This window comes from Pelodiscus sinensis, chromosome 1 (assembly GCF_052426305.1).
Source record: "Pelodiscus sinensis isolate ZL-2025 chromosome 1, ASM5242630v1, whole genome shotgun sequence".
NCBI classification, from domain to species: domain Eukaryota; kingdom Metazoa; phylum Chordata; order Testudines; family Trionychidae; genus Pelodiscus; species Pelodiscus sinensis.
The window spans coordinates 259,425,633-259,450,160 of NC_143052.1; the positions used below are offsets into that span (position 1 = coordinate 259,425,633).

The 24,528-nt window shown below is 45.8% G+C and overlaps 1 long non-coding RNA gene across 1 annotated transcript; it reads right to left on the reverse strand.

Moving 5' to 3' along the window:
* Positions 1 to 1,511: 1,511 nt before the first annotated feature.
* LOC112544225 (uncharacterized) lies at positions 1,512 to 23,994 on the reverse strand. The gene is made up of 4 exons (XR_012900580.2): positions 23,744 to 23,994; positions 22,305 to 22,392; positions 5,432 to 21,119; positions 1,512 to 4,756 (listed from the first exon to the last, which is right to left on the reverse strand). It is a non-coding gene; the product is annotated as an uncharacterized LOC112544225 (long non-coding RNA).
* Between the last annotated feature and the right edge of the window lie 534 nt (positions 23,995 to 24,528).

Sequence of the window (24,528 nt, forward strand, 5' to 3'; positions counted from 1 at the left end):
TTTTGGTGACAGATGTAATGTCAATATGCAAAAATCATCAAAAAGAAAGCAATTAAAGACTGTTTACACTGCCATCCTCTGTCGACATATCATGGTCACTTGGTTAGCTCCTGTCAACAAAAAGAGCAAAGCAATGTGGGTATGTATCCTACAGTGCCTAGTTCACCTTCAGTCACTAGGCACTATGGGAATGCACAACATAGCACAATGTCCTCCCAGGCTTGTGGCTTACTTTTGCACAATTTCAAACTGACAGTCTTTGCTGCGCACTCCAGCATTTGCTGAGAGAAACCATGGATTCCAGACTTTTCTCCTATGCTGTGTTCAATGTACTTAGAGCTACTATTGAACTTACTCCCAGGAAGAAAACTCAGATGCAAATGACAGTGAGTGACATGGACAACAGTGACTTGGCATTGCATTTGTCTATTACAGAGCATCAGTCCAAAGTATCAGTTTTGAGCTATGGAAACCAGAACTGAGTGGTGAGATCACATTGTCATGCACATGTGGGATTAAGACAAGTGGCTACTGAATTTTAGGATGTGTAAAGCAACCTTCCTGGGCCCATGTGATATGCTGGGCCCTGAACTGCATGCAAGGATACCCAAATGAGAGCTGTAGTCTTGGTAAAGAAATGTGTTGCAGTGGCTTTGTGGAAGCTGGTGACTCCTGGTTGCTACTATTCAATTGTAAATTAGTTTGTTGTGGGGAAGTCTACCAGTGGGGAAGCATTTCTACAAGTGCGCAGGGCAACAAATCATATTTTCCTGCATAAGACTGTGACTGTGAAATGTGGATGACATAGTGGCTGGCTTTTCAGACATGGGCTTTCCAAACTGTGGCGCAGCAATCAATGGCACACATATCCCCATTATAGCACCATCCCACATTGCCACAAAGTACATCAATCAGAAGTGGTATTTCTCAATGGTGCTTCAAGTGCTTGTGATTCACTGTGGGCATTTCAAATATAAATGGGGGATGGCCTGGAAAGGTGCACAATGCACACATGTTCAGGAACAGTGACCTGTACAGAATGTTGCAGGCAAGGACTTACTTTCCAGAACACAAAATTACATTGGGAGATGTGGAAATGCCCATAGTGATTCTTGATGACCGGGTTTACTTCTTACAGCCCTGGCTCATGAACCCTTATACAGGGTACCTGTACAGCAATAAGGCAGCAATTAAATAAAAGGCTAAGATGATGCTGCATATCTGTTGTGTCTTTGGAAGATTCATGGACCTTAAGCTACGTTTAGATTGCAGGCTTCCTTCAGAAGCAGATTTTTTTGGAAGAGATCTTCCGAAAATCTTCTTCCGAAAGAGAGCATCCACACACAAAAGTGCATTGAAAAAGAGCATCTCTGATTGGATGCTCTCTTGTAAAAAAGGCCACCTGGAACCACTTCAGGCAGGGCTTTAGATCACCAGTTGCTTCCGACTGCTGGTGCTGAAACCTTGCAGGGACATGTGTTTAAAAGGACCCTCTCCCCCCTCCCCCCCGACAGCCGTTTCACTGCTTCTGCTGTGTGCTTGCTACCTCTTTGAGGGACAGCAAAGCTCTCACAGTGTCTTCTGTGGACACCACAGCTTCGTTCTTTGTGCTCGGGAGCCAGATCTGCCCTGGGAATCTGTTAGCCAGTGGCTGGGGTAATGAGTGGTCTCTATCACACCCGTCTTTAACTGCTAGGACAAAGTCCCTTTGCAGCGGGCAGCCAGGGAGGCTGACGGGTGCCCCAAGAGTCTGCCCCGTGGAGGGGGCACGACTCAACGCTCAGCTCTTACTGTGTTTAGCCCGGACTGTGGCAAGATAGCCAAACCGGCTATGGTTCTTTTTGATTGTGTTTGGTTCTGTTACAGCAACAGGAGGAGTAAGGTTAAAGCTTAAACAGTTACTATTTTATTGTTACAAGGCAAGCTTAGCTGTTAAATGTTACTGCTGTGTTGCAGATAACAGCCACTACAAAGACAAGACAGAAAATACAATAAAAGTAACTTAAAGGTACCATGGAACCCTTTTGGTTCTCGGAGCTCTTATTGAAATGCACACAAAATAGACACCTAGCAGGTATATTCTCACCCCTATGATCCTTACTCTGGTGAAGCCAGTGTTCCTTTCAATCTCAATGGGAAGTAGTCGGTACGAGATGAAGGCATCCCTAAAGTCTCAGGGGTCCAAGACCACCTGACCAGAAGGTATATGGTTGGATCTCCAATTAGAGTGGGGCAGAGGACCCCACTTTATACCCCTGTGGTCACATAGATGCTTCTCTTGTCATTAAAATGCCAGTTAAGTTGGAACGTCTTTGTGATGTCCATTTCCACAGGGGGTCCAAAGCTTAATTTGCACCTGTGAGGTGGAGGTAACTAAATCATTAGGGCTGGACATTCTTTTCTGATGGGGCTGCAGATTCCTCTTCTGAGATGGTGTGTATAGGCGTATCAATTACTGGTACCAGCCAAGGGCAGCTCGAGGCCCCGATCATCTGCTGGTCCAATTGCTGCTGTTATCTGGTTCCTGTCTAGCATCCAGAGCCATAGTTATTCCAGCACCTCTGGAGGCCCTGGAGCCTTTGAAGACAGAGTTTCGTAAGGAGGAGGAGAAAGAGGAGAGGAAGTTTCTGTCTGGCTACAGCATGCGATGGCCTCACAAGGACATGCTGCAGTTTTTGCAGGCTGCCTTCCTGGTCCTGCACAAGTGCAACCCTGAGCTGATTCTGGGGACTCTTTCCCTGGGTGTGGGAGCTACACTCTGGCAACTGCACCCCACAGTGGAGAAGCATTTCTGAAGGCTTTACACCAGTTTGGACTGGTGGAAGTGGCTGGTAATGGAGTGGTAGGATCACCAACAGTGGCTCCAAAACTTCTGCATGTGGACGGTCACCTTTTTGGAGATGTGTGCCTGCTTGCTCCCGCCCTCCAGAGATGCAACACCCATCTGCAGCCTATCATCACCCTGGAGGAGTGGGTCGCTATCACCCTCTGGAAGCTCACCCTCCCAGATAGCTATTGGTCCATAGGCAAGCAGTTTGGCATGGGGAAGTCCACCGTTGGGGCCCTCCTCCTGAAGGTAAGGTACTCTGGGACTGCATTCCCTGCACAGGGGTGGGGGGGAGGTGTCCTGGAAAAGGGGGACCCCAGGGAAAGGGGAGGTGGGAAGCCCCATTCCCATGGGGTTGTGCCATCCACCCTTACACAGCCCTGCTGGGGGGGGGGGGTAGCCTCATAGGGGTTGGCTCCCGGAGTGTTTGGGGGGTGGGGGAAGGGTAGAGGGCATCGTCCAAGGGCTCAGGCACCCCCTCTCTTCTTCTCTGTTGTGTGTTTGTCTTCTTCTGCAGGCAGGTGGTGAGGGCCATCAACTCCATCCTGCTGTGGAGGGTCATCCCCCCAGGAAACGTGGATACAATCGTGGCCAGATTTGTTGCCTGAGGTTCCCAAACTTCAGGGGAGCAGTAAATGGTATCTACATCCCAATCCATGCACCAAATCTTCAAGTGGCCCAGTTCATTAATCGCCAGGGCTATTTTTCTATTGTGCTGCAGGCCCTGGCTGACCACCATGGACACTTCACAGACATTGTTGGTGGGTGGTCAGGCAGGGCACACGATGCCTGCAGTTACAGAAACTCCACCCTGTAACACAAGCTTGAGCTGGGCACATTCTTTCCCCGCCATGAACTTGCCATTGGGGGATGTGCAGATGCCACTCTGCATCATGGGGGATGTGGCCTACCCCCTTATGCTGTGGCTGATGAAACCATACACTGGCCACATGAACCATGCCTGAATCCAGGTTGAGTGCACCTTTGGCCGCCTCAAGGCACAGTTCAGGTGCCCACTGACCAGCCTCGACATGGGGGAGCACAATCTCCACAGGGTGGTTGTGGTATGTTGCGTCCTCCACAACACAGTGGAGAGGAAGGGGGAGGCCTTTCTCCCAGGGTGGGGGGAGATGCCCACCAGAAGTGGTGAGCGTTCGAGCAGCCAAGGACAGCTGCCATCTGACAGATCCATCAGGCCAGGGTACACATCTGGGAGGCCCTGAGGGAGAGGTTCTTTCAAGGACTCTAGTAACTATCCCCAGGAACTCCCAAACAGGAGCCTTTGGCTTGCAGCCTTCTCCCTTCCCCACCACAACCTCTCCCTTTGCTCTTTCCCTGACCTCGCGATAAACACACCTGTGTGGTTTTCAACAAAATGAAGTTTGTATTCATGAAACATTAAGAAAAAGGTGAGCAGGGGAGGGGGGACTCAACCTGGAAGGGCATGGGGGGGGCCTCAGGGGTGGGAAGGGCATGGCTAGATGTGCCACCTGTGGTGCAAGGACCTCGGCATTGGGGTTGGGTGAGTCTGGGGACTACAGAGGAGTGGACAGGAGGGGGGGCTGGAGTGGAGTCAGGCATGGCAGGAGGAGGGAGCATGGGCATCACTTGGGGAGGGAGCAGAGGCATCGCATGGGGGGCAGGCGGACAGGGAATGGGCATAGCAGGGGGGACAGGAAAATGGAAGCCAGGAGCAGCGGCATCAGACAGGTGTGCCAACATGCATGACATGATAGCACATCACACTGTTGCATGAGCTGGTCCTATGTGTGATTCCGCCACTCGGAGTCCCCACAGACCTTCTGCTACATGTCACACAGGATGCTGACATGCTGCAACATCAGGTCCTTGTGTACCCTGGCGCATCTTCGGGTCCCCTAGGCTCTGGCAGGTGACTGCAGTGCTGTGACTTGGCTCTGGCTGGTCTGGCTGTGAAGAACACCAAGAGGGAGAGGTGGTCAGTCATCCCTGCAGACATTGTCCCTAAGGCCATGTCCTCCTCTGTGAGCAGCAACCAACAGTCCTCAGGGCAGAGCAGGGGTATGTCCCGGGAGCAGTGTATGGTCTTCACAGCATGTGCAGCCTCACAGGGACCCAGCCATGCCCACAGGACACTGCTGCTTCTTCCTGCCCACAGATAAGCAGCCAAGGGAAGGGTCCAGCCACAGTGGGATCCCCTCATGGGTGGCAGAGGAGCTGGGAGTAGCCTGGCCCTCCCTGGTATCCGCACACATAGTTGCAGCTCGCAGTACTGACTGTGGGAGTGGGTGTTGCCTTGCACATGCAGGCATGCCTGTGTGTAGCACTCCTCAGTCTGTGTGGAGTTGTACTTGTGCCCTTGTGGCTAGCCTGCTTCTAGCTGTGGTGACCCTCCCACTGTGGCAGGACATGTGGGGCCTCCCCTGAGCCTGGCAGCAGGATCCAAGCCATGCTCCAGGGATGCCTGCTGTGTCTGCATGCTGGATCCGCATGCTGCAAAACTAACGCTGCACATGGTTGCACATGTACGGACTGCAGCACAACGTCCAGCCCCAGCAACACTTGTCCTCTGCCCCCGTGTGCCTGCCTCCCCTGCCTTGTGAGAGAGAAAGTGAGACCACTCACCTGAAGATCCCTCCCAGGCACCCGAGGAGGACTGGAAGACATCTTGGCTCACAGGCACCAGCTCCAGGGCAAGGGTCATGGCGTCCGTCTCCTCCTCCTGCTGCTGCTAGCCCTGGTCCTCCTATTCCTCCTCTGCCGCGACCTCCGGCTGAGCGAGGATGTGATTTGCAAATTTGACACTATCAATTTAGGATTAAACGAAGACTGAATGGCTAGCCAACTACAAAAGCAGTTTCTCCTCTCTTGGTGCTCACACTGCCATATCAGCTGCTAGAAGTGGACCACATCCTCCCTGACTAAATTGACCTTGTTATCTCTGGCCTTCCTCTTGATTGGTACTCCTTTCTTTTTATGTGCCTGTATATTTATACCTGCCACTGGAATTTCCATTACACACATCTAACAAAGTGGGTCTTTGCCCACAAAATCTTATGCTCCAATAAATCTGTTAGTCTATAAGGTGCCACAGGACTGCTCATTGCTTGCTGGTGAGGGTAAGAGTTATTGCAAAAAACCTGACAATTGTGTTAAGACCAGCTGTCAAAGGCAGAGCTCATGTGCATGCTGGTTTAAAACAAACAAAAAAAACCCAACCAACCAAACCAAAAAAACAATTACCAGATAGTGGAAAGGAGTGCATGGGCATAGAGGAAGAGCTGCTGAGGATACAGAATTTTCCATACACTGCTAGGAAGGCTTGTGGGTTGGCCTAGAGTCAGGGCATCCAACACCCTAGCCACATGTGGCTATTTGGCTGGTTGAGTGCGGTTAGTTCATTATAGCAGTAGCCAGAATAGTGGATAACAGGGCCGGCCCACAACATTTTAGCACCTGAGGCAGGGAGCTCAAATGATGCTCCCATGGCCCCTCACTTTGGCCAAAACCTTGAAAGGTCTAAATTCTCTGGGTGCTAGTGGTGCCCTCCCCCCACCCCCGAGTCTGGAACCTAAGGCAGTTCACCTCATGGTAAGGCCAGCTGTGGTGGGTACTGCTTCAGAATTGGTTGGTCACCACAGGCCTACAGGAAGAGTTGCTAGGTAAAGAATTTTGAACATGCTACCAGGGAGGCCTTTGGTTTGGTCTGCTCTGCCTCTTAACACATCAGCATCTCAGTTTGGTCTTCCATAAGCTTTAGCATAGGGTCAGCAGCTTCTGTTTTAGCTTTAATTTTCTTGGCTTGGCTTTCCCTCTTTTCTCCATTTGGAGAGCAAATTGTCCTTTCAGGCTTTTTGAGTTGACAGAGCCAGGCAGCAGGGGAGCATGTTGCCTTTGTAATACCTGGACTGGAAAAGTAACCATTAACAGGAGTGACTATTTTCCAGATAAAGATTGAAACATTTCCTTAACATGCACTTTTCTGAACAAAACCACTTTCCTTTTTACCCTAGAGGAAAATACAGATCTCTGCAAACACTCTGATCATGGTGAGTTTTAAAGGTGGGGAGGGACAAAAGGAGGATTGGGCATGATGGCACAAGAAAGTACAGCCCACACTTGTGCAACAGATGTATATGTAAACAATTTGTAAAAATCCTACACTCATCCATAGTGCCATAAATCTGGCTGACATCTCCCTGCTGAAGAACAGGCAAACCTGGGGTCTGTTTCTGGATGTGAAGAGGTGAGGGTGCCCTACTTTTTATGTGGCCCAACTCTGTGCCACCTTAGTTCCAGCAGCACAGATTGAGGAATGATTTGGGAGTATTTCCCCAGCCTGTGGAATGACAACAGCCCAACCATGAAATCTCCATGAGAAAATACTACCTTCAGAAAAGCTGACACCATATTCCTGCAAGATGCTGTATCTTTGTGTGCATCATTGCCCTGTTTGCACATAATGCAGCCCCAGCATGCCCTTTGCCAGCTCACAGAAATACAGCCGCTGGTTGCCTTGTTCTGCCTCCCTCCACCCACTGCAATAGCACAACTTACCCTGAGTCTCTGTCCTTGCTTCATGCTCCACTTTCAGCTGTTGAGACTCCTCATGAGCCTCAAGATTTGAGAACAGTTCCTGGCTGCCTATCACACCAGATGACCTTGCACCAGTGAGCTCACACCCCTTCGTCAAGAGCTTCTTCCTCTGGGTTAATTCGTGTTTCTGATGACTCTTGTACCATGGAAGTATCCAAAGGATCCTTGCCTGTGGACAGACTCCCCACCCAGGATCACATCCAGTTCTTTATAAAAATGGTATGTCTTGGGTGCAGCACCACCCTGGCTGTTTTGTCTCCTTCACCTTTCAGGTACAACTGCCTGATTTCCTTTGTCTTGGTTCTGTATTTCAGGACATCTTGCTCATACCCCTTCTCACACAGGGCTCAAGATATGTGACCATACATATCCCAGTCCCTGCAGGTCACTCAGTTGTGATTGTATTGATTCTTCACCCTACACAGTAAGATCCAAAAGCCCAAGCAGGAGAGCATTTTGAATGGTAGCCACCCATTTCCCTGAGAAGATGCCATACTGAGTCATCCAGCAGGAATGGATTTTGAAATTCCCAGGACTTTCAGAGAGGGGCACATTTCTGTTTACATGGCTGCAAAGCAGCAGAGTTCAAAACACTGGCTGGAGTGACTAATCAAGCATTGCAGGAAAACATCCTAGAGTTCAATAAACTTGAAAAAAGCCTCCTGTAGTACACACAGCATGTTTGTTGACAGCAAATGGAGGGGGAGGGACAAAAGTCCCTGGCAGAGGTGAAAATTTTGTGTCATTGAAACTGGGTGTTCTTTTGTTACATTTGGCATGTTGCAATGTGAATGCTCTCTGGGTTTTGTTGCTAAAAAGCAGTTTTTGGTGAGAAAACTTGTTAGTGTGGACAAACCCCTAATTTAGACCAGATTGAACATGCACCATCCCCAGTGTATCTGAGGCTACTTTAGCCTCTGGATAGAGTTATCAAAGCAGAATTTTTCCCTATAATTGTTAAAGCTCTGGACAGTTTGAGGGGGAAGACTCGTATTGGGAACTAATTTGGGTGCAGCAGAAATAGGGACAGGTGACCACTAGAAGAGACTCCCCTTCAGAGCCTCGATCGGAACTCAAAATTCCTGAGTCAATCTTATTTGGCTATTAGCAAATACCCGTGAAATATACTGGTAAGGTGTTCCATCCCCCTCTACTGTGTGGCCACTTAAAAGACTGAAAGGTACTACTTCTGTTGGATATGGTTAGCTCAAGGTTTGAACAGTGGATCTATAGGTTCTAGTGCTGCTGAACTTGTGGAAGTCAATAGTATTACATGATGAAATTAGGTTTTTTAAACCTAAAAAACCTAAGAAATTACACACGCAAAATAGATTAAAGTTGAGAAGTCAGGCACTCGTATTAGTTGCCTGTGAAACAAACAGCAGCCATTGGTACAAGCGGTAGAGGAAGAGGGTAGATTATCCCATCACCTGAAATATTTAAATGAACATTGCGGTTTCTTCCTAAAAGATAGGCTGAAGATACATAAATAGGGCTGCATGCAGGGACTAGTAGTTTAAATTGTATATCACTATATCATGCAAGATCTCATGCCATCACTAATTTTTCCCCTTCAGCTTTAAAATTTAACATCCACATTTTGGATTGCACCATTATTCTATTTGAAGCAAGCTCTGGTATAAATACAATACTGCTAGAGTGATCTTTCAACCATTCCTGTCACCATAGAACTTCATATCCCAGGAAGTAGTGGGCTTGCTGATGGAAATTCAGTCAGTCTATTTTTGAACAGTAAGAATACTGTACCCTCTGATTTCTTTCTAGAGGAGAGGAAAGGGGAGAAGCCATTTCTGCCTTTATGAACTTTGCCCAGTCATCCAATCTGAACACTCAGGATTCAGCCAGTGACGAATCAAGCTTTGCATCATCTCAAAGTGGAAACTTGTCATGATTTCTCGGCTTTATAGCTGGGGTGAGGAATCTAAAGCCTGGGGACAAATGTGGCCATTGATTTCCCTGGATCTGGCCCTTGAGGCTTAGGGCATTCCACAGCATTGGGGAGCTTGTACTGGCACTCCAGCCCCCCTCACTGCCTCCTTTGCTTTTCCTGTGGGTCAGCAGCTCCTGACCCAAAAAGGTTCCCCACCCTTGCTTTATAGAGCAGGTACCATCTGTAGCCTCAACATGCCTTAGTCTCCTATAAAAAAAAAATTATGGACACAGCAACCTTGCTAATATGCCCCTGCAGCAATTCATGTATTTGCCATGCTCATCTCTGGCACAAGAACATCAATCTAGAGCTCCGCAATCTCAGCTGTTGCTCTATTGCCCACAAGACACCTAGTTTCCACAGTGCAGTCAGTCTTTGCTTGGACAAACAGAACATGCATCCTAGTGGAGTGGCGCAAGGTCAAATACCTCACTTGAAAGTTGCCGCCACTCAGGCTCATGCCATGTCCCAACTCATTCTGAACCCCACAAAATACTCCTTTCAAACAATTCATCTGGTTGTTATAAGGACATGAAGCAGGACAACCCTCTCTGCAAGGCAGCTGAATATCTTTTAGACTCTTGATGTTTGGAAATGATTGTGAAGAATTCTGAAATTTGATAGTTTCAGTGGAAAAAAAGTTCCTAACTACAGGAAACTCCCTAAACATTCAATTATCAAAAATATCACCAGTAGCAGGTAGTTAATTCAAGTCTGTAGGAAGTCAAACAAGTCTTCAGAAGCACCCCTTGGGGAAAATTGCACATGCAGACACTCTTAAGTTGCAAACATCTGACTTATGAACATCCAAAGTTCACCTGCAGCCAAGGAACAGGAAAGAGGTACAACTAGCCGTGAGCAGTGCTAAGTGCAGGCTGGAGGACAGTTGCAGACAGCAGCTGGAGAGCTCTTTGAAGGGGAAACCACAGCTTCTTTCCAGCTATATGACCACCACCTGTGCCTCTAGTCTGTGCTTGTGCTGTTTCCCACCTCCTGGTTCAGCTCACAAGAGGAAGTTGGGGAGGATGGTCAGGGGATGAGCATGGCTACAGGAGCCAGTGCAGAGCCAGTGGGGGAGGGACCAGCCGCTGGCTGCCCAGATGTCCCCTTCAGAACCTCCACCTACCTCCTCAACCTCCTATAATTAAGCCTGCCATTCCTCAAGCACCTGCATTCAAAGTTAAATAAAACATTACTTCCATTTTTATTGCAAATATACAGTATTTTAACTACATTGGGTTAAATGGGCTTTTGGGGGCTAGCCTAAGAACCTATCATTTATAACATGGTTTCTATAGGAAAATGCATTCCGAGTTCCAAACAACAAATTTACAAATCAACTTTTGGAACAATCTGTAAATTGGTTTTAACATGGCTCTGCAAACAAATTGCACAAAGCAGTCAGAGTGGTACTGAGTAGGGGAAATCACTAAGATAAGAACCAATACAAGAATGAGACATGAGGTTTAGTAGATTTCAAAATCTTTCAGTCTTCATATGGCAGATAGTTTACTCACATCCTAAATGTACCAAGTCTCACCTGTTTGTTTTCTGCGTAATGCTTCTCTCCTAAATCTCTGAAAACTGGCTGGCTTCTAGTTAAGTACCGTCATTGTCCCTAAACAGAACTGCAGCTGGTAAACTAAATGCTGTTCTGTGAGAATCATAGCAAACTGCAATAAGATTGAAACCCTAAAAATCTGGTGCAGCAAGAAAGGGAAACAGGCTCCTAACTGAAGCCTACAAACTTGAGTGGGGTGCTGCTGAGCCTACTAAAAAAAGTTTTATAGGACTTGCAGCAGGACAAAATATAGGAAAAGCATGAATACTGAACAGTGTGGCCTGTTTTTGGAACCATATTGCATATAAACTTGAAAAAAAGAACTAATCAGTTTTAGCATTTTCTTACTGCTTGAAGGAGCTGCATTAAGAACTAGGGATGTCAGTGCGTAGATGACTACATGCTTAACCGATAAGCATGGGGGAAACCTGCTGCCTCTATCAGGGGTGAGGGAGAGGAGTGGGAGCCTGTGCCCACAATGAGTTGGCTTAAGTCAGTCATTGTCCCCTGCCCCCCCCCCGCCGCCTCTATCAGCAGGGGGGGGGGGGGGGGGGGAAAGCAGGCTGTTGCAAAGCAGCCTCTGTCCATGGAGAGAGGGAAAGGGTCTCCCCGGGAGTGGGGCCAAATGCACTGGCTGCCAGCTCCGGCAGCTACCAAATAATCATATAACCACTAAAGTTTCATGCAGTTACATGACTATTCAATTATACACTAACATCCCTATTAAAAACTGTTGGAGAATATTCAAAGAGCAGTTCAACTGCAAAACTTATGTATGAACTCAGGACATAACTGCATATAACACATAATGACCAGAGAACCCACTGCACAAATTTAAAGAACGGTGTTTCCCTGGTAGACATGCACAATCAGCAATACTAGAATTCTAATGTTAGCTGAGGCAATCACTGAACCTGGCAATAATGACAAGCCCACAATTCTAATATAAGCATTCAGCCCAGTACTTTCCTACTTAACAGTACTGATAGGTGCATATCTAGGACCTTGTACTAGAACCATAAGAATCAGTTTTCAATGGCTGGGTTCAGAAAAGAAATATTTACAAGAATGTTGGTTTGTGTTGCTGCTTCATTAAAAAAAAGATTGTTATAAGTAACTATGGACTTGTTGATGCCTATCACAGGCACCAACTCCTTAATTCCTCTGTGGCTCAAACACCTACTGAAAGAAGAGGTGGCGCTGCACCCACAAGCCACCAGTAGGTGGCAAGAGCATCTATGTGCAAATTGTGAAACCAGCATGTAGAAAGCACCCAACAGCAAAAATTAAGTCAGTGATTGTGGTTTCAACAAAAAGATCTTTTAAGATAAGTTACCTAGATCAGGGTTTCTCAACGAGTGGTACGAGTACCCTTAGGGGTACTTGAGAGAAATCTGGAAGGTACATCAATACAGTTGGAAAAGATTGAATTTAAGTTTGTTTTATTATTTTTGTACTTTTTACACCCAAAAATTTCATCGCCTGCCTGGCTGCGATTAAGTTCTTTAAACAAATGTGTAGCAATTGCAGAAAAAAAATTGTGGGTCTGAAAACTGCAGGTATTGGGGGTACTTAATTTTTTTTTATTATTATTATTATTATTATTATTTTTAAAGAGGGCACTTTATAAAAAAGGTTGAGAAACAATGACCTAGAAGATACAATATTAAATACTTAACTGATCATTTTAGTAGAAATGTATATTTCATTACTGAAATAAGTGCAAAGAACATAACTTATTTAAAAAGTGAAAGCCAATTTTAAAGTGGCAGCAATTATTTTGGCTGTTTCTGTAAAGACAACTAGCAAGCTAAGTAAACCTAGTGGCTCCAAGGCCTTAATACAATGGCTCTCAACTGGGCATCTACAGATATCACCCAATCACAGAATTGGAAGAGACCTCAAGAGGTCATCGAATCCAGTCTTCTGCCCTCACAGCAGTATTGAGCACTGTCTAGATCAGTGGTCACCAACCAGTAGATCAGGATCTACTGGTAAATCTTGGAACCTTGGACAGATGATCCTGACTGGTTTGGCTGGGAGGCTGTCAAGTGCCAGCACTTCATCTGCTCCGCTCAGCACTGCCCTGCTGCTCCTGCCCTCTGCCTTGGAGCTGATCTCCCCCACCCCCAAGAGTCTCCTGCTTGCTGTGCAGGGCACAGGAAAGAGGGGGTGCTGATGTCAGAGTGCCCCTTTCCCCACCCTGCACCCCAGCTACACAGAGTGGCAGGGATGGAAAGTTTGATGGCTGCCTTTGGGAGTGATGCAGATCCAGGGTAGGGGTGAGCCTGCTGTAGCTTCCTGCACCACCATCCAGTAGCAGCCACCTGGGGTAAATGGTGCCCAGCTGGAGACTGCATTCCAAACCCTGACCCCAGTCCTGAACTCCTCATGACCCCAAATCACTGCCTTAGCCCTGAGTCACCATGCACCCAAACTCCCTCCCACAGCCTGCACCCAAACCCTCTTGCACCTCAACTTCCTCTGCTAAGCTCAGAGCTCCCCTCCCCCAAAATACTCCAAATCCTTTAGCCCAACACCAGAGCCTGCATCCCCCTTCCTCACATCCTTTTGCCCCCAGCCTGATAAAATTGGGGAAGGATGGAGTGAGCAGGGGTGGAGCCTTGGAAAAGAGGCAGGAAGGAGGTGAAACAATTGTGTTTGGGTCTGAAGTTGATCCTGGATTGCACTTAAATTAAAAAAAGGTGATCTCATTCTTAAAAAGGTTGGAGACCACTGGTCTAGATCAGTGTTTCTCAACCAGTGGTACAAGTACCCTTAGGGGTACGAGGGGAGTCTGGGGGGTACATCCACACAACTGAAATTTGGAGAAACCGAATTTAAGTTTCAGTGCTTTATTATTTTTGTACATTTTACACCCAGGACATCACCTGCCCAACTATGATTAAGTTGTTTAAACAAATGTGAACTGGTAGGGGGGGAAAAAAGTGTCTGAAAACTGTAGATACTGGGGGTACTTTATTAAAAAAAAGGTTGAGAAACAGTGGTCTAGATCAACCCTGAACAGTGTCTATCTAACCTGCTCTTAAATATCGCCCGTGATGGAGATTCTACAACCCCCCTCGGCAATTTATTCCAGTGTTTAACCATCCTGACAGTTAGGAAGTTTTTCCCTAATGTTCAACCTAAATGTGCCTTGCCACAATTTGAGCTCATTGCTTCTTGTCCAATCATTAGAAGCCAAGAACAATTTTTCTCCCTCCTCCCTGTGACATCCTTTTAGATGCTTGAGAATTGCTATCATGCCCCCTCTCAGTCTTATAAACTAAGAGCCCAATTCTTTTAGCCTTGCGTCATAGCTCATGTTGTCTAGACCTTTAATCATTTTTGCTCTTCTTCTCTGGACCTTCTCCAAATCTTTCTTGAAATGTGGTATGCAGAACTGGACACAATACTCCAATTGAGGTCTAATCAGCAAAGAGCAGAGTGGAAGAACCACTTCTCATGTCTTGTTCACAACACTCCTGCTAATGCATCCCAGAATCATGTTTGGTTTTTTGGCAAGTGTCACACTGTTGATTCATGTTTAACTTGTCAACTATGACCCCCTAAAACACTTTCAGCAGTACACTTTCCTAGACAATCACTTCCCATTCTGTAATCGTACTCTAAGCCATCATCTAATTCTTTGATGAAGTTATTGAACAGAACTGGTCCCAAAACAGACCCTGCAGAACCCCACTTGTTATCCCCTTCCAGCAGGATTGTGAACCATTAACTACTGAGAACGTTTGTCCAGCCAGTTATGCACCCACCTTATAGTAGCCCCATATAAATTGCATTTCCCTAGTGTACTGATCTATTTCAACTTATCTAGATATTTGCCTAATTTTAAAACAAGCTATATGAAAAGCACTAGCAAAGTATGTATAAACTAAAATTTCACACTTTATACTGCTCTACGTAACTAACATACAGGGAAAGGTACTCTATGTGTTAATTGATTTTAAAGTAGATAAATGAAAATGCACTTTTTCTGTAATGTGTGCTGTTACTTTTGTTTTTATAAAAAAACCTTTTGTTTGTAGTTTTATGCTGTTCTTGTAAACAAGCACTTTAAGCATGACACTTTGGCCCGTCCAAGACAAATTGGACTTCCAAAAAGCATACAGCTTAGAAAGGTTCAGCATCAGTGCTTAAAATTTTTTTTTTGCCAAAATTAGGGAGTCTTATAGAAAGTAATACAAAATGCACTAAACTCATAGTTATTTATACTTTGGCACTGACTAAAGATTATCATCTCTATCAACAATTAACACAATGGGCTCTCACAGTTCTACTGCAATATAAGCTCGACTATTCCCATTCTAAAGCCCTTTCCAACAAAAACCTACCATGCATCCCAAGATCAATATTTATTTGATAGTATCATACTAGTCCAAAAGTAATCTGGACAACTGATTTGTGCCAGAAGATTCCCAAAAAATCACAAATTTTAGAATTACATTAATTTTGCTGATACCTAGATCATACAGCTATGCCACTGAGCAAACAAAAAATTGTATCTGGATGTTAGAATTGGCTCAATAACTGTTAGGACTCAGCCCACATGATTTTCAATGTGCTCAAATTTTGCACAAAAATCTAAATTTTTAAAAGCTGAGAATCATTATAATCAAAGACACCAAATGTGATATTTCAGCCAAACCCTCACAAAGTTGCAGGAAAACCTCTAACTTCATATTTCATTATTCTGATGCATACAGAGAATAGCAGGGTCAGTACTGACTATGCTAAAGCCTTGCATGGATACAAAATTTGTATTTGCATCCCCCAAAAGGATCTACAGATATCTCCTTCCATAGATGCAGATACCCATGGATATAAAGCTGGCCAACCTGCTTTACAAAAAAAGCTATTCACAAATTTGCAGAGTTCTAGATACACAATGAGATGCTCACTACAAAAAGTTGGAATCACTGCACGGAAGCGTGTACAGGATGAAAATAAAAAAATAAAAATAAAAAAAATCAAGCAGCAGCACCTATTCCAGGAATAAGATATACTTGCATTATCCTTCATCTTTGTGAGGGCACTCCATTGAAAGAAATGCTGTGCTCATATCCAAATTCTTAAAATATATTAAGAGAACACAATATAGCTCAAAAACCCATGAACTAAAATTAAGATTCCAGCACAAGGGGAACTGTGTTGAAAGGACAAGAGGAAGACAATGGAGAAATGCCAGATGGTGAAGATTCATTTTTAAACTTTTGAAAGATGCTACAGAAATCACCTCTTAGTAATCAACATGACTACTGTGCATTATTGCTTGCCCAGATTTAATTATGTAGGTGTGATTGTGGTATGAAATATACCTTAAGCCATTGGTTGAATCCAAATACAAGCAATACTATGCAACAAACCATGAACAATCTATTCTGAATCCAGAACTGTTTCTCATTAGGGATGTTAAATATGTCAATTGGTTAGTCAATTAACCTCATGAATTCTTATTACTCTCTCAACTATTCTATAGTCCCTCTGCTGTATCAGAGGCAGCAGCGTGAGGTACCAGGGAGGAGCTGGTCTGCTAGCAGAGCCAGTTTAAAAAAGGCAGCTCCCCATGTGGACCAGCTGCAAAGAGTGGCAGCAGCCCATGTCTGGGGCAGGGTCAGTGGTTGAACTCAAGAGACCTGGCTTGAGCCAGGCTGCCTGCCTGCTTCCTAATATACTTTAAATTTAGAGCTGCAGCTGAAGCAGGTACCAGAGCTAGCACAACCCAGGACTGAGCCAGGCTGCTAGCCAGCCTGCTTTTAAAAAAAAAAAAAAAAAAAAAAAAAAGTACTGGCCCCAGAGGGTGGGGAATAGTATTCTATAGCATTAACCAATACGCAAAACCTTAAAAGGGTTAATCAGCTACACTATTACATCCCTATTTCACAGATCTGAGAAATATGTGGCATTAAATATATTACCATACTGCTCTAAAACTAGCAAACTATTGGACTTTATGAAAAAGTTTGAAAGTATCTTATATTTTGAGGCTGGAATACATCAACAGTAAGACGGAAAGACTTATGAGATGCTGTATAGAGGAAGTTTCTATAGCAGTAACTGCCTAAGCAAGTTGCACTTCCTTACTCATGATCTGCTACCTACCAGTCATAGCTAATCTTTTGCAAGTTGCTTTGGTACTTTTTATGCCAGATAACACAGCAAAGCCACAGCTACAGAAGTGAGTTGGATTTTCAGATTCACACACTAACAGAATTAGTGAGAACCAACTGCAAAATCTTTCCAGTAGACTTTCAGACAACTGAAAACTACCTTGCAAATGCAATCTAAGTTGGTAGTTAAGAGGCCACTTGTAAATTAGAAAGCTTGCTTTAGGAACTATTCGAGGCCATAATACCAATTTAGTCCTAAAAGTCTTGTATAGTTACACATAAGCTTTCAACAGTTTATATTAACTGTAAAATAAAAAAACAAAACTTTAAAATATACTATCCTACCATTTAAAAAAATCCAGATCAATAAACCAAAAATGCATCTTGACCACATTCACCCTAAAAGGTGAAGAACGCATGTGTGTGGTTTCATTTTACTTATTTAACAAGAGTGCATTAAAGATTAATTATATTTAGAACAGGTCTGTCAAACATACCTTGCACAATAAGGTCTTGGTTTGTGACTAGGACTCTTAGGTATTATGATAAAATAGCATAACTATTTTTGATCAAGTAAACAATATTCTTGAATCAACTCTGAACTGCCAGTGCCCTGTGTTGCAAGCATACCAGTTAGAGGTTAAGTATTCTCATGAACTTACTGAACGGATAGAAACACCTTATGCTGTTTTGGTATGTCCCCAGTGTCAATTTATTAAAAAAGAATTTTCTGAGCCTTTAAAACCTCTAACAGCAGTGAGGACCAAATCAATTGGTCTGATTGTGTGTCAGCTGATCAGAAGCCACTTTAAAGCCCTCTATGACAGCACCAGAGGCTCATTGGTGGGCTGCAAGGTTTTAGGAATCCACCAAACAGGGATGGCATTACTCACTGCAGCAATTCTCCTACTTACTACCCTTCAAAGCCTGCCCTGGGTTTTATATGCAGAAAGTTGCGGTACAGGTGGATTATGAAGTACGTTGAAGGATCTTCAGAAAGAAAAAGGATGGGGAGCTGTGTCTCCATGTTGGTTCCAGGATATTACCAAGGCCAAGTGTGCAAGGGTAATATTGTGAACAAGACCAACTTGTGCTTCTCACCAATTCAGACTTGTCCAGTAGATCTCTCTCAAACCTGGTCTACTCAATTCTATTTTTCTGACCAACATTTCCGAGATTGCAAAATGTATCTTGGAAAAATGAGTTTGTATTTCACTTGGTGTTGGATGGAGGTAACTTGAAAAACAGATTTCCAAATTAAAGGTAGTCCTTCAGTTGACCATGAATCCAACATCAGTGTACAGCAACCATGCAAACCTTTTAGCATATACTAGCAGGCCGAGACCAATATTGATTTAACTTGCTAGTAGCACATTCCAAGTGGAACATAAATTAAAATATCTGATATCTATGCAAATCGTACAATCATCAGAACCCATTGAAAATTTAATCAGAAATAAAATTAACAGGATTAGTCAATACAGTATAGACAAACTGTGCTGACACTAAAGGCACAATTTGCCAGTGTTTAAGAGAACACATGTACTAATTATCTTCCCTATGATTTTTCAAATCATGGCTCAAAGTTTAGTTCTAATTTCCACAGCAGTGACACTGAGTCACCAATTAGAATTGATAACCTCTTAAGGTGGACAATGTTGGTTCCTTCCTGGATCAGAGAATCTGTTATCTTGACCATTTATCTAAACTACTAATTCTTGAATTATAGTTCTACTCACTCCAGAAAGCATAAGAGCAGATCACTTACTTTTGTGCCAACAAATTCAGGGTCAAATGATCCCCAAACACTGTATACCAGCAACAAGTTAAGACCCCACAGCTTCAAGTTTTGCTCCTTCAAATACTAATTTTAGTCACATTTCAGATTCCAAACCAAAACACACTTCTGCACGTTACACATGTGCATTTTAAGTGACCATACCGAGTTACATACCAACATCCCCTGTAGTGTCCCCCAAATCAAACTCTCTACAACTTCTAGTACCAATGAGGAATGTGTCATGTTCCTCTTCTATATACCAAATTTGAGGGTTTTCTTTTAAGTCAGCCTGCAACAAATGGATAAAGCCATGCAGGAAGATACAAAAGTCTACATTATAGAAGTGTAGAAAAAAAATCCTAAATTCAGTTTCAAAGTGTATTAGAGCAGCTCTATATTTAACGCTATCCAAAAATACTCATTTCAGTATCACTTTTTTCAATACTTTATTTATGCATTAATTTTTTAGGGAAAAGGTGGAGACGAGACAGGGAGAGAACAGTAGTGTGTAAAATTATTTTTGAGCCCAAGTGAAAGAGGCACTTCCTACAGATTCTCGCCTACCCACCTTAGAGAATGTCTATTTCAATTAGCAAGTTACATATACTTTTTTCATCCAATCATCTTCTTAAAATTGATCTCAAATAATGGATTATTTAATTACAAAGGTGATTTAGATAGGCTCAGTATGTCACTTGCATTATTCTTTTACACATTTCACACACTTTTAATGGTTTATTTAGTATTTGTGGTAGACACATTTGTAGTACTGATATACAACATGTAAACAAAACAAGCTTATAGAAAGATCATATAATACGTGATACTTCTGTTGTATGATCATACAAAAAGATTATTCCAGAGTATGACTGAAGGATAGATTTCACCTTGACATTCTGAACATCTGACAAATTTTGGATGGAAGTACATTAGAATTATATGTTCATTCTAGTGCCAATTTAGAACAGAATGAAAAAAATCCTAAATACAGGATTTTAGTTCAGTCTCAAAATTGTTTAATACAAAATGAAGATTTCTTCATGCAATTTTAGTGCAAAGCTACAGATTCAGGCCAGGTTAAGTAAGTTTGCACAAAATATCTTTGAAAACTAAAAGCTTTTTTGACCCATTTCCCTTTAGCATGGCTACTGAGGATTGACTGTTTTGTAAGCAGGCACTCACTTCAATACAACAGGAGGAGCCCACAAAAGAAAACAGATGCTCTTAAAATCTCCATAACTGAACGTAAGTACACATACAAAAAAAATCAGAAGTAGAGAAACGTCTGTACCATATACTGTCCAGCCACACTTGAGGTCACATGAAACAGATGAAAAAACATGCCATATTAGATATTCGTATTTCCTGGAAAAATGCAGTATGGCTTCCTAAAATAGTTAGACTACTGAAGATGTTTCAGCCTCTGTCCCCACCAACCTCAACAGGCCGGGACAAGTGCAATACTACAGGCACACACAGCATTGCAACTAATCCCAACCTGTGTAGAAAGGGGTATAACTTTCCTCACTTATTCACTGACTTGTCACTGCCACAGTCAGTTTTGCATGGATTTGCACAGCAGAGTATCATACAGCTGGATGCAAACCTGCAAAACTAACCAGAGAACAGTGTTCAATAAAACAAAAAAGTTAATTTGATAGGAAGGCATGCTGAAGTTGTAGTTCTACAGCTAGCAGTACTTTAAGTGCTCATAATGCAGTAGATTACTGAACACTACCTGCACTATAAGCACTTTAGTACTACTGAAGCTGTTATATTTCCTAAATTTAAGGAACCGCTATGAAGGTTAAGACCACCAAAATACTTAAAAAGTAAAAAAAAGTCACTCTCATTCTTGATGTAGACAATAGCAGGCCACCATCAGTTTTGCATAGATTTGCACAACTACATTCTTCTTGTAGTGCAACTATGCAAAACTAACAGAGAACTGCAAAGCATACAGCTAATGGAACATCTATATTTCTCAATCAGTCTGAGTGACTGGATGAAGATATAACTTCTTATGCCAGAAGGAGCACTTAGGGCAGTAGATGCTAATCTACTTCACTATCTGCACTAGATGCACCTTAGAACAAAAAGCAGTGAATACCACAATGTACCTCACAAATTTTTGTATTTCTGCAAGATCTCCTGTGGCACTTGTCAATATAATGCTACAAGTGCCTTCACTGCAGTAGATTCTTATATCACTACCTGCACTGTAAGCACTTTGACATTACTCTGACGTGACCAGATTTTCAGTAGTTCTCCAAGATACGTTGTCTAATTTGCATCTGTGGAAAGAGAACAAAATCAATGTGTTGACCAGATTTTAAATAACTGTCATAAGTAATAAGACAGTGCCAAGTAGCTTAAAAAGAAATGTACGCTAATTCATAGTACAAAAAAAAAGCATCAGTCCAAATTTCAGACTAATAGTAAATTAAAAAAAACTGGAAGCAGAGGGAAGGAATCACAAGGAATCTATGCATTTTTGCATAAATGACCTAAGTGCTCCTATTACCCCAGTTTTATCAGTTCGATCAAATTGATGCAAGAACTTCAAAACATTACAAATAGAATGTTTAAATGTTAAATCTACAAGAGAAAATTAAACGTTTGCCTACTATCAAACAGAAAAAGTTTAATAATCATTGGTGACTTTGCTGTAAGTGTACTCTGAAACAGTAAACAGCAAAATATGCAAAGCATAAGAAGTTACAATGAAACATTTGACATCCAAAGAAATTTATTTCCTAGCAGTTTTAAATTTTTCCTTTGAAATTAGCCAACAGACAGTGAAGAGCATTAGGCCTGAGAACTTTTTATTTTTGTTAGAAGTAGATACCAATTATAATTGGTTACAGAACTAGACTGTGCTCAAACACAGCCATGTCCTAACAAGCAATAGTTCCTAAAGTGGTAGGTCACATTTTAAAAAGCTTTTCTAGACTCCAAGTTAAATAAATACAATATTCTTGTATTCGAAGTCAGAAAGTATGATTCTGAATGAATTTTGATGTATTAGTCTTCATATCTGTATGAAGACTCATTGCCTATAAAATTAATGTATGTAATGTTGTTCTTCAAGTTGCAATGAAAGTTGTGCATTGTATCAACATGTAATAGTTCTATTACTTGTTGAATTTAAGATTAAGGTGGCATCAGTTAAAATTTGAAAGAGGAATTGATGCAACCTCAGGTTGGCTGATCCACTATTTCAATAGACGATAAACAGATTTAAAACATCACAACAAACATTTTTATGTAAACTGAAGGCAGTAACCAAAACACTCAAAGCCTTGAAATAAAGATAATTCCCCCTCCCTCCTCTTGGACAATGGACTCCAAGCATTATCATCTGAATCGTAGAGCTTTTCTAAACCCATCTTCTGCTTCATGATGTAATTATGCTCCTAAACGAACTGAGGCTAATCACAAGCATTTCAAAAATATTTCAAACTAGTCAGCAAACTTACCCCTTTTAACTGAAAATGGTGACTTCTCCATGCAAGTTCTGCTGCAACATCCAAAGCCTTTCCATGTTTACTGCTGCATGCACAGATACTGCAAAGATATTATCAAGATGCATTTGCTTTTCGTGGAAACCGTAAACAAAGCCACAAACCTGAGCGATTACGGCTTTCCTTCCCCAACTCTACTTTCAGGAACAAGGGACACTACGCATTCACTTCTTAAAGTGTAACTGTGGTTTTCCCTTGCGCCCAACGGCCTCAGTACAGGGTGCCTCCCACTTCCCAACATGTTTAAAAGCAAAAAGGGGCTCTCGCCCGTTCCCGGGCATGGCTGCAGCAAGCAGACTCCCAACGTTTTGGCCTTTCCACAGGGTCACTGTCGGCAAGGAGGGGCGCGCAGCCATGGGGACTCTCAGCAGCTCCCTGCTGCCAGGGGCAGGTGCGCCCGGCTGGCTCGGAGCCCCGGCGCCATGTGCTGCTGCTCCCCGGGCCGGGCCCGCACCCCGCAGCACGTGCTCGGCGAGCAGAGGGCGGCCATGCCCCGCGCGCACGCCAGGGGGCGCTGCCAGCCCGAGCGGGGAGGTCACAGCCCGGCTACGGCGGGACGCCCCCGCCTGCTCCGGGCCTGGCCTACCCACGCGGGCCGGGCGTCCGCTGCCTGGGCGCGAGGAGTAGCAGGGCTGGGGGGGCGCGGCTCGTGGGGCCGCCGCGCTCCCCCCCCCCCCCACGAGGCTTGGGGCCTAGCAGGGAACAATCGGCCCCAGCACGCAGCCGCCGCCATGTCCCCCGCCCGCTTCCCCTCCCTCCCCGGCAACATGGCGCCGCCGAGGGCCCGCAGCTGCCGCCGATTTCGTAATTAACCGAGCGAGCGGTTCCAACCGCTGCAGCGCGGGGCTCTCGCTGCCCGCGCCCCATCCACGCGGGGGGGCCGCGATCCCTCCCCCCTCCGCAGTCGCCCCCCCCCGCCCGCCCGCGGAGAGGAGCCCGCCGCCCCCGCCCCTCCTGCGAACAAAAGCCCATGCGGAGGGGCCCGGCCGGGAAGCGCTCGGAGCCCGCCGCCCTGCCCGGGGCCGCGCAACGTGCCCAGCCCGCGGCCTCCCCAGCCCGGCCCGCGGCCCCGGCGGGGCGAGAGCGAGGAGCGGGGCCGCGGCGGCCCCTGCCCCACGTGCGGCTTTGTTCCCCGGCCGCTCGCTCCCGCGGGGCCGCGGCACAAACTTTCCCGGCCGGGCCTCCGGCTGGCGGCGGGGACTGCGCGGCCGGGGGGAGGCGCGGCGGCGGCAGCAGCAGAGCGCGGCGCACACGCTTTTCAAATCTCCCTCATCCCGGCCCCTCCCGCCCCGTGCGAGAGCTCGGGCGGCGCCGCCGCTGCCATGCGCCCTGCTCCCGCCGCCGCCGCCGCCGCGCACAACAGGTTCCCCGTCAGCGCCGGGCGCGACACTCACCAGCCAGCGGCCGCCACCATCTTCCCCCTACCCGCCCCCCAGGCCCGGCGTCCCGCTCGTCTCCTGCCGCCCCCACCCCCTCCGCAGCAGGCGCGGGACGCAGCAGCAGGGGGGTGGGGTGAAGTGGCGCGAAGGCAGGTCCGCCGCTGGCGGCCGGGCTCGCGGACCATGTGGGTGAATGAAGGGCGGCGGCTCCCGCCTCAACGTAAATATCCACAAGCCCCGCTCCGCCCTCATTAGCATAAAAAACAAAGTGCTTCCGAGCGCCGCCCAATCACCAGCCTCGCCCCCCCCCTCCCCGCACCCGCCGCGCTCCGGCTGCACCGCCCTGCCCCCCGCTCGCCCTGCAGCGCCCCCACCCCCACCCAAACTTTCCCTCTCCCCCTCCCCTCCGCTCGGCAGAGGGGGCGCGGATCCCGCCCCTCCCACCTCAGCTGCGCTGCGCGGGGCGCGCACCCCGCCTGCGCAGGCGGTAGGTGCCACAGGGGGTGGGGGCAGGAGGGGGCGAGGCGCAGGCCCCCCCCCCCCAGCTCTTTGCGGCGGTGCGCGACCCGCGGGCGCTCCGGGAGGGTTTTTGTTCGCCGCGGGCTCGCGCGATGCTCAGTGCTGGGGGGCTGCTCGAGGGGGGCCATCCCGCCCTGCCCCCAGCTCCGCCGCACATGGTCCACACACAAGGGCTCAGCACAACTGCTGCTGCGTGCTAGCGTGGTGGTGGAGGCGGCTCCCCGGCATGGCTTTCCTCCCATTGTGCAAGGGAGGAGGGGGATCCCGCCTGCTCCTAGGGC